This window comes from Psammomys obesus, unplaced genomic scaffold, assembly GCF_907164565.1.
Source record: "Psammomys obesus unplaced genomic scaffold, mPsaObe1.curated_primary_1811, whole genome shotgun sequence".
NCBI lineage: Eukaryota > Metazoa > Chordata > Mammalia > Rodentia > Muridae > Psammomys > Psammomys obesus.
The window spans coordinates 2765852-2775285 of record NW_026587556.1 but is presented as its reverse complement, the minus strand read 5'-3'; positions in this window follow the sequence as shown (position 1 = coordinate 2775285).

Sequence of the window (9434 nt, the reverse complement as noted above, 5' to 3'; positions counted from 1 at the left end):
CTAGGCCTGCAGTGTATCTGTGAGCTACTCCCTACGTCAGTACCTTACTTGGTGTTGCTAAGACCCTGTTCTCTGGCTTGAACACCTCTCCCTAACCCCCTCCCTCTAGGCTCCATCTCCATACAGTCTTCAGGTTCACTATCCTTCTGTCCAAGTCTTTGCTCAGAAGTCACCCCTTAGTGAGTCCCTGACAGTCCCTGCCCAGCATGCTAGCACTTACCATCCCCTTAGATTGCTGTCTTTTTTTTTCTTACAGAATGTTTCATCTTCTAACATAATTATACATGCGTTGTATTTCTGTTTATTGGATCTCTTCCCTTGCCAGCATGTAAGCCTAATGAGTTTGGGGATCTTTGGTATACCAGGCAATTTATCTCAAGCACTTAGAACAGTTCTTAGCATATATTTGTGTCCCAAGCAAGTATCTGTTAAATGATGAATGAACATTTGAAAGAGGCTGTTGATGTTGTCATTTGAGAATTATTTTCTGTGCAGTTCTGTTTCAGTAGCCTTAGCATCATTTGTTAGAGAAATCCTGTCTTATTAACTCGTCACAGATTTGCCTGCAATAGATGGTTCTAGCTCTGGCCTTTCTCTCCATAAAAATCACGCCTCCATTTTGGAAAGTTAAAATTTTATTTATTGGGTACAGGACTCATAGGCCTTGGGATGCATGAAGGTCAGAGAACAACTTCTGGAATCTATTACCTTCCTCCATAAATGGGTTCAGGGGACTGAACTAAGGTTGTGTTGAACCTTGGCAGCAGGCACCCCTACTGAGCCATCTTGCTGGTGCTATTTGGATAAGTTTTTAAGTCCCAGGAGAGACTGGGAGAGAGAGACTCCAACTCCGTGTTTATTTCTTATTTTTTTGAGCCATAAATACATGTTGCGGTTTAAAATGGACAACGACATGATTGTTTTAGGTTTTAACTACAATGCATATTTCAGTTTTCCCCCTTTGTCTTGTGTGTATGAGTATTTTGTCTGCATGTATGCCTGTGCACCGCTTGAGTTTCTGGTGTCCATAAAGGCCAGAAAAAGGCATCAGCGCCCCCGAGGCTGTACTTACAGGTGGTTGTGAACTACCATGTGGTGGCTGGGAATTGAACCTGGATCCCCTGGGAGAAGACCCAGTACTTAATCACTAAGCCATCTCTCCAGCCCCTAAGGCATACATCTCCAGGGGGTACCTGGTTTCTACTTATCTCCTGCACAGATAGCTACAAGATAAGACACCTAGTGTAAGCACTCATGCATGTCCTCTCATGCTCAGCCTCTGTGTCTCTGTCTGTATCTTTGTCCACGTGTCTGTATATGTGTGGTGTAGTGTGTGTACATATGTGTATGTGAATGGAGGCCAGAGGTTGACATTGGGATATCAGTCTCTCTCTACTTTATTTTTTGAGACAGATACCTCACATGTCCTAGAGCTCGCTGATTTGGCTAGAGTGGCTGAGCATCAGCCTCTAGGGCCTCATCTATGTGTAGTCACCTCAACCAGCACCCAGTGTTAGAAAGATGGGTGCCTGCCGCTGAGCCTAGCTTTTTATGAGGCTGTGGGGGTTTGAACTTGGATCTTCATGCTTTCATAGCAAACAGTTAGCAACTGATCCATCTCCTCGGCCATAGGGTAAGTTTTTTAGTTGACGGACCCTGGAGACCTCCTTATGAAGTAATGCAGAGACAAGACTTATAATCAAAAGGTTAAACCTGGGTAAAATCAAATCAACCATAGTGGGGTTGTGTAAAGTACTTGGCATGATGAATGGCTTTGAGTCACCCAGCATTATTAAGGATATCTGTTGAGCTTTCAAGATTAAACTGTAGGGTGCATTGCCCCTCTTGTAGAGGTCTTTGGGTTCAGTTTCCAGCATCCATATGGTGGCTCAGAACCATCTGTCACTTCAGTTCCAGTGGACCTGAGTGCCTCTGCCAGCCTCATGGGTACCAGACACTCACATAATGCACACACACACAGACAAAACAACTATACAAATAAAATAATATAGACCATTTTTAAAGAGTATCCCACATGGGCTGAGGGATGGCTCCAAGGTTAAGACCGCTTGTTACTCTTGCAGAGGACCTGAGTTCAGTTCCAAGCACCCATGTTGGATGGTTCACAACTGCCCATAATTCTACCTTTCTCAGATCTGTTACCCTCTGGCTTCCACAGGCCCTGCATTCGTGTACACATAGCCCACAACCCTCTCCAGGAAAAAGAAAATAAATAGTTTAAAAGGTATTTGATAATTGACTTGTGTAGATTGTGTGAAAGATAATTGTAATCAAAGTTTCATTCTATTTGTGTGGAAACAGGTAAGTTAGGGACCACATGGGGTTTTCAAGTGGCTGTGTCGGGTTTATGTCCGTGCTGTAGATCCATGTGTTACATTACAATTTTTTTTTTTCATCTCTAATATGCAGGCACTGTAATTTTCCTCCAGGGTCGCCCTATTGCCTGGCTTCCCCTAAATCATGGTTCTTAACCTTTCTAATGCTGTGACCCTTTAAAACAGTTTCTCCTGTTGTGGTGACTCCCAATCATAAAATTATCTTGTTTCTACTTCGTTACTGTAATTTTGTTACTGTTATGAATCGTAATGTAAATATCTGATATGCAGGATATTTGATACACAACCTCAAAGGGGTTGAGACCCATGGGTTAGAGTCACTACCCCAAGTCGTGAAATCACTTACCAGGGGCATCTACCACGCAGTTTAAGTAGGCTCTCACCTTGGCCATAGTAAAAGGTGATTCCACGTGTCGGCACAGCAGCTTGCATTTGTGAACAAGCAGAGATGGTCTAGGACCCACAGTCATCCATCAGGCATGCATTACATTCATTGAGCAAAGAATTAGACCTGGGGACAGACTCAAAGCAGGTCAGGTCTTGTTCTCGTTCTCGTACAGCTGTTCATGCTATGGCGCATATGCTGACAGGCAGAATGTGGCCCGAGGAGCTGAAAAGAACTGATTCTTATCCTCAGGAAGCTTATCATTCTCATTGTTTATGAATTCGGCTTCTGGTTATTCAATAGCAGTTGAGAAATGAATATGGACGTTTGAGGAACGATCACATATTTACATTTGTGTTTGAATTCTTCATAAGCTTTATCATGCTAGTATTGAAACAAAACAAAAAACAAAACTGAGTCTCCTTCATTTTGCATTTACTACTTACACCAGAGCAGCAGTCCCTACAAAGGATAGCTGGAAGAGGGATTTCGGGTGTCAGGGGCTACTGTGACAGGCTGACACACTGTATAAGGAAGTGTTTTTCTTTCCATGTGTCCCATGGATGGGAGAGCCACATCCAAGGTAGATTTGGTCAAAATTGCTAAAGCCAGTTGAGCATGGTGGTTCACACCTATAATCCCAGCGCTTGGGAGGCAGAGCTGAGAGGATTGTGAATTTGAGGGTAACCTGGATTACCTGGTAAGGGGCCTTTGTTTTGTTTTGTTTTTACTCACATACCCTGTAGAACTCACTCTCCAGTCTCTTCTTGTTTTCTCCCCTCCCTCACCATCACCTCCCCTGTACATCAGTTTCTAGATTCTCTAGTTCTAAACTTAACTTTGAGATTTCCCCCTTCACTTTCTGGCTATCATGTAGTTGTAGTCTCTAGGACACTTAGCATTTCCTGACTCTTCAGAGGTACTCTCATATCTCTTGGTTCTGGGATCAGCCTGTGTGTGTTCTACCCCAGTGTGAGGTCCCTAGGCATTCCTCAATGTCTTACCCTCTTTCTCTGCCAGGCTGTGTTTGTGGTTTGGGAAAGCAGGATTCCTTCAGCACTGAGAGAAACTTTTCACGCCGAGCTTGGCTCTTGAATTGCAGTATCTTCCATGAGTTGAGTGAAAGGATGGTACTTGCCCATTAAACATTTTGACTTTTTGTCTCATTTCTTCATTTGACATACTTATGAATGTGTTCATTGATTCATGCTTACTGGTTCCCTCTTCCATTCCTGACACTATGGTTTGAGAGCTATATTTCTAAGTAACAATAATTTCAATTTAATAACTGGATGTTAATAGCCACAGAAACAAATGCGTAATGACCAAAGAAGCTAAAGGGAAGAAAACAGTGACGGGAGTGCAAAACACAAGAATTTACAGCCTGGTGGAGCTGGGAGGCCTGTGTCTGTAACCAGTGCCTGAATTTGAACTTGGAGGATGGACAGGTGTTCGCTGGAGGAGGGACAAAAGGGGCAGCATATTGAAAAGACCTGTGGGAGCATCAGAAGACAGGAAGTTGGTTGGACGTGGTTCCCTGGCTGCAAACCCTGAGACACAAGGTCTTAAAAACTAATCAATATTTGAGCCTTTGTTTTTACCGAACTAGAAAGCCGTTCCAGGGTTTTCTTTAATGTTAGCCTTATTCAGTGTTTCCTCCTCCCTCCTTTCCTTCCTTCCTTCATTTTTCTTTCGGTTTTTGAGACAGACTCTCCTGTAGCTCAGGCTTGCCTTGAACTCAGTATGTTGAGGATGTCTTTGAACCATTGATCCTCCTGCCTCTATTTTCCAAATCCTGAGGTTAGAGGATTTGTATGCCACCATGCCAGTTTATGTGGCTCAAGTCATCTGTGTATTTATTTAAGCGGCTAGATCCATTTTGTATTCCTAAAGAACTGAAAGGGTCTCATTCTTAGGAGAGTGAGCTTTCTTTTTAACTCTACTGACCATTATTATAGTAGGACTTAGATATGACTGTTCAGTGGTTACATTTGTCACATCGGCTGACTTAGAGAAAGTGATTTTTTAAATATTTTTTTTTTTTCTGGGAAGACGGGTCTTGTAATCTGAAATTTCCATTTTCTTATGTTTAAAACTGTATCCAAACATTCTATGACAGTATCATTTATATGTAAATTGTATACCACACATAAAATAAAGTATGTTTTTTTTAAAACAAACAAACAAACAAAACAAAATCTACCAATTGAGCTATATTCCCCAGCCAAGCTAGCCTCAAACTTATGAGTCTCATGACTCTACATGAAATTACTGGCCTTGTTCTACTACACCCAGCTTCGTGACATTTGTCTAAATTATTGAAAGTGTTTTTCTGTTCTGCCCAGCATTTGCCTAAAGTAAATTTAGTGTTTGAAGTTTGTTTTACAAAATAGAAAATGATAAATTCAAGCCTCTGTAGGAGCAGCGAGAGAATATGATAACGCTCGTTATTTGTGCTTCATTAATAGCTATGCTGTAAAATAAGAAGAAATAATGAAGCAACAGCTTACACTGAATCCATTTTGTAGAAATTCAGCTATGGAATGTGGTTTATGGTGAACTGAGCATGAGTGTTGCTCTAGCAAGGCATTAGGGCAGATGTCCCATGCTTTGTAGCCAGGAAGCCATTTCCAAACAACCTCCTGCCTTCTGAAGCTCCCACAGGCCTTGTTAACACTCTACACCCTTTGTCCTTCCCCTGCCCATGTTTAAATTCAGGCAATATACATGGGGAAAAGGAAGGAAGGTGGGATGGGGTTAGTTAAAATGATGTCAGCAGGTGTGCAGGAGAAGTGATGGAGTCAATATGGCCCCAGAATACTGTATAAATGTATGAAATTATCAAATACAAAAACTAGTGTTTAAAAATGTTTTTTAAAAAAATACAGTGGATGTAAAGTTTAAGCTTTTAGATTTATGTGCTAAGGTAGGAGGCAGGATGGTCATCACTTGTGTGCCTTACACACTCAATTGATTCACATGACCAAGTTCAGAAGAACTATGAATTCCAGGCTTAGCATCAGGAGCCAAGTCTCAAAGCCTAGTTTGGAAGAGGCCTTATGATAACCCACACAGACATACTTCCAACGTATGTTGGTCATGTTAGCAGTCTGTAGCTCCTCACTGTTAAGCAATGTTTGTCTTCATGTTGGGAATAGATACTAGATTATATAATATTATATATATATAATATATATAATATATAATATAGATATTTAATATATATTTTAAATATATTTAAATATATTTAATATATTTAATATATATTATAGATATATAATATATAATATATATTACACATATAATATAATAGATATTCTAATTTGAATATTAATATAATCTAATTTGATTATATAATCTAATTTGAATATTCATATACATTAGATATATGAATATTAGAATATATATATTCTAATATTAGAATATTAGATCATCATACACATATCAATACACGTATTAAGCAAAACCAAAGTTGCTGCACATGGGTTGCAATAATGAGAAAACTACAAGTCCTTCCTACCGGATCTTGGTGCAAAGTTTGCAGGCTCCTCTACCACAGGAGAAAGCATCTGCATGGGGATGAGTGATGGGCTAATAAAAGGGAGCTGGCAGGTTGCTTGCATTCTGCCGTTTGGTCCATCAAGTGTTTGGCATATATTTCTGTCAGAAGAGGAAACTTTCAGGGCTATAAAATAGAGATTGTTCTCATGTATACTAGAGAAATCTTCATGGCTGTATCAAGTTAGGCTCTGTCATTTCAAGCCAAATCATGATTGGCACTCCTGGCTATAGCCCGACTCCTTGGTAAGTGTTGCTGAGCTTTTCTGAACATCGTGTTACGTGGTTTCTGGGTTGCTCTGTCGTCCAAGTTTAAGGTGCAACATGGAAGAGAAATTGTCATAAATGGCAGTTGTATGTGTTCAACAGTGTTCTTGAGTGACTTGTTTAGCTTCATTTGTTTCCATCCATAATTAGTGTTGACACCAAGTTTGTGGACATTCCAGGATTTCCTTTAACTTCCGACCCTTCTTTCTGCTTCCCTCCAGGGCTGAGGTTACAGCTGTGTGCCACTGCTTACAGGTTATGAAGTACCAGAGATTGATACATGGCTTTGTGCGTGCTAGGCAAGTGTTCTGCCAGCTGAGCTACATCTCCAAACTACAGGCTTACTTTAAAATCCTGTTGATTATCGCTGGCCTCTTTAACTCTTGGAGAAGACGACTCATGTTTCCTGTGATCCATGTCCTTTGTGGGACTCTTTCTGTATCCTGTATAATCCGAGAGTGACCTTTAACATGGGCATTTGTTAGAGCTGCCCAAGGCCTATTTTAGAAAGATTCTCTGGTGCTAGGATGCATGTCGGGATTGGAGAAACAATCTGTTGGTAACAAGCATTGTTTAAAAAAAAAAGATCAGCTCACTGTAGAAACAATGGGGAGTTGGTTTTCAGATTCAAATGCATCAGCTTTAATGATGGGAACATGTATGACAACTTCTAGTGAGGAAAAAGTTACTTTGTGCCTCAGTTTCTTCCTCCTATGTACGCGACTAGTCTTTATATCACATGGGAATAGTGAGGGGCAGGCATGCCTCATGTCTTTGGGAACTATGATGCCTTCTCTATTTTCCCAGTTACTTAGTAGGGCTGCTGTTATCATGTGCCTCCTATGCTGTGTTCTGCCTTCTCCTACCTACTCTTGACTCTTACTGTCTTCCCTTCTGTTCACTTGGATGTCTTTAATTCATGTACTCAAGTAATTATCCAGATAACAGCGGGACAGTCTCTGGCTTTCCCCAAAGGTTCTTTTACCTTAGAGTGTTGTTTACATATTAGGGCTGGGTCCATGGGACATGTAAGACAAAATAGTAAGAGGCCTCTGGGGTCTTCTAGGCCTGTAAGCCTATCAGCACCATTTCCAGTTTTCTCATTATACTGCATGTTTGGAAACGCCATAGAGCTTTGATCTTGTAGTAGATTATGTAAAGCACTTCATGATCCTTTATTTTGCCATGCAGCCCATGAATTTTACATTTGCTCTTACTTATAGGGAGATCGGTCTATTTTTGTTCCTCAGGAAATGGCTTTTCAAGTAAAATGAATGTTCACTCAAATTAATGAGCACCCGGAGGTGAACTCAGAGCATGGATGCAAACAACCGGCCTTAGCCTGTGGCGGACGCTCTCTGCTGGCTGTTCATGCCTCGCTGCCACCACATGGAAAATGAGGGTGAACAGTAAACATCAGAAAGGTTGGAAATGCAAAGTCGAGTTGTGCTTTTTCAGATGAGCACAGCCTTTGCTCTGAGTTAACCAAAGCAGCTTCTTTTCTATTTCTTGAGGCTTACCCTACTTACTTATCTTTACTTTCCCATCCCACAGTGGAATGCAGTACCCATGCAGTCCTCTGGGACAACTCTCTTTCACGTGATATCTCACTGAATAGATCGATGGGTGCTTCTATGCTACCCTCTGTTATGTGTTTTTCTGCGATTTTGCAGTTGAAACGCCAAAATACGAGTGGTGGGAGTGAGATGTGTCAATGAAGTGCTTGTCATGCGAACATGAGGACTGTCTTTGGTATCTCAAAACCCATGTTAAAACAGAACAAAAACCAATCAGATACAGCAGCATATGCCATCGTACCCCCAGCCTGGACACAGGAGGAAACCTGGGATTCACCGATCAGAGTCAGTGAGCTCCAGTCTCACTGAGAGACCCTGCCTCAAAAGAACAGTGAGGAGGGATTAAAGAAGAGAACATGGTGAGATCAGATCTTTGGCCTCCACATGTGTGTGCACGTGTGTGACACGCACATAGACACACACACACACACACACACACATCCTACAAGTCTTGGTTGCATTTTTTTTAGACATTTGCCATTAGTGATATAACCTGTTAAATGATGATTCTTCGTTACAAAACATCCCTCTGTCTTCTTCCTCTGTGTTTGTTCATTCTCTCAGTCATTGTGCTGGCATTTTGTCTTGCATCATCATTTCAGAGATTAAAGGACTTGCCTAAGATCATATGACCTAGTCCACGGAAGAGCCAGGGTGGCGGATTCTGCTCATTATTTTTTCTTTTTGTGGGGGACAGTGGGATGCTATTGATCTTACTGTGTAACCAGGTTGGTTTTAGGATTCTGCTCAACTCTAATCCCCCTTCTCTTGGATAAATCAGTCTCTGTGTCAAGTCACCCTGTTGATCACCTTTTCCTATGTGCACATTTGTCTGTAATTCTCCTTCAGTAATTGGTTTGAATCCCTTCTTGTATTTCTAAGTATTGAAGTAACAAATGGTCTTTCTGTGTTTTTTAAGCATCCGATGATCTTCTCAGGTAGGATGAAATTGTCACTCTGTGGTAGAACTAGGGTGATTTACCATCAGTTATTGGTGTGTTTCCCTGTGTTACTTTTGGATTGACATACATGCCAGCTTGTAGGACCTCTTTTATTCTTGAGGATATTTGATGTCCTTAGAAAAACTAGATTCTTGGCAATTCTAGTGATTGAAGCAGTGTGTGAGAATGTACACACACACACACATACACACACACACACACACACACACACACACACACACACACACACACAATCCTGCTTTTCATTTATCCACAAAGTTACCCTTTGGTGAAAACTGATGACCTTGAATGGCTTTGGCCCTTTCCTTTCTCCAGCATGTAGCTTCTT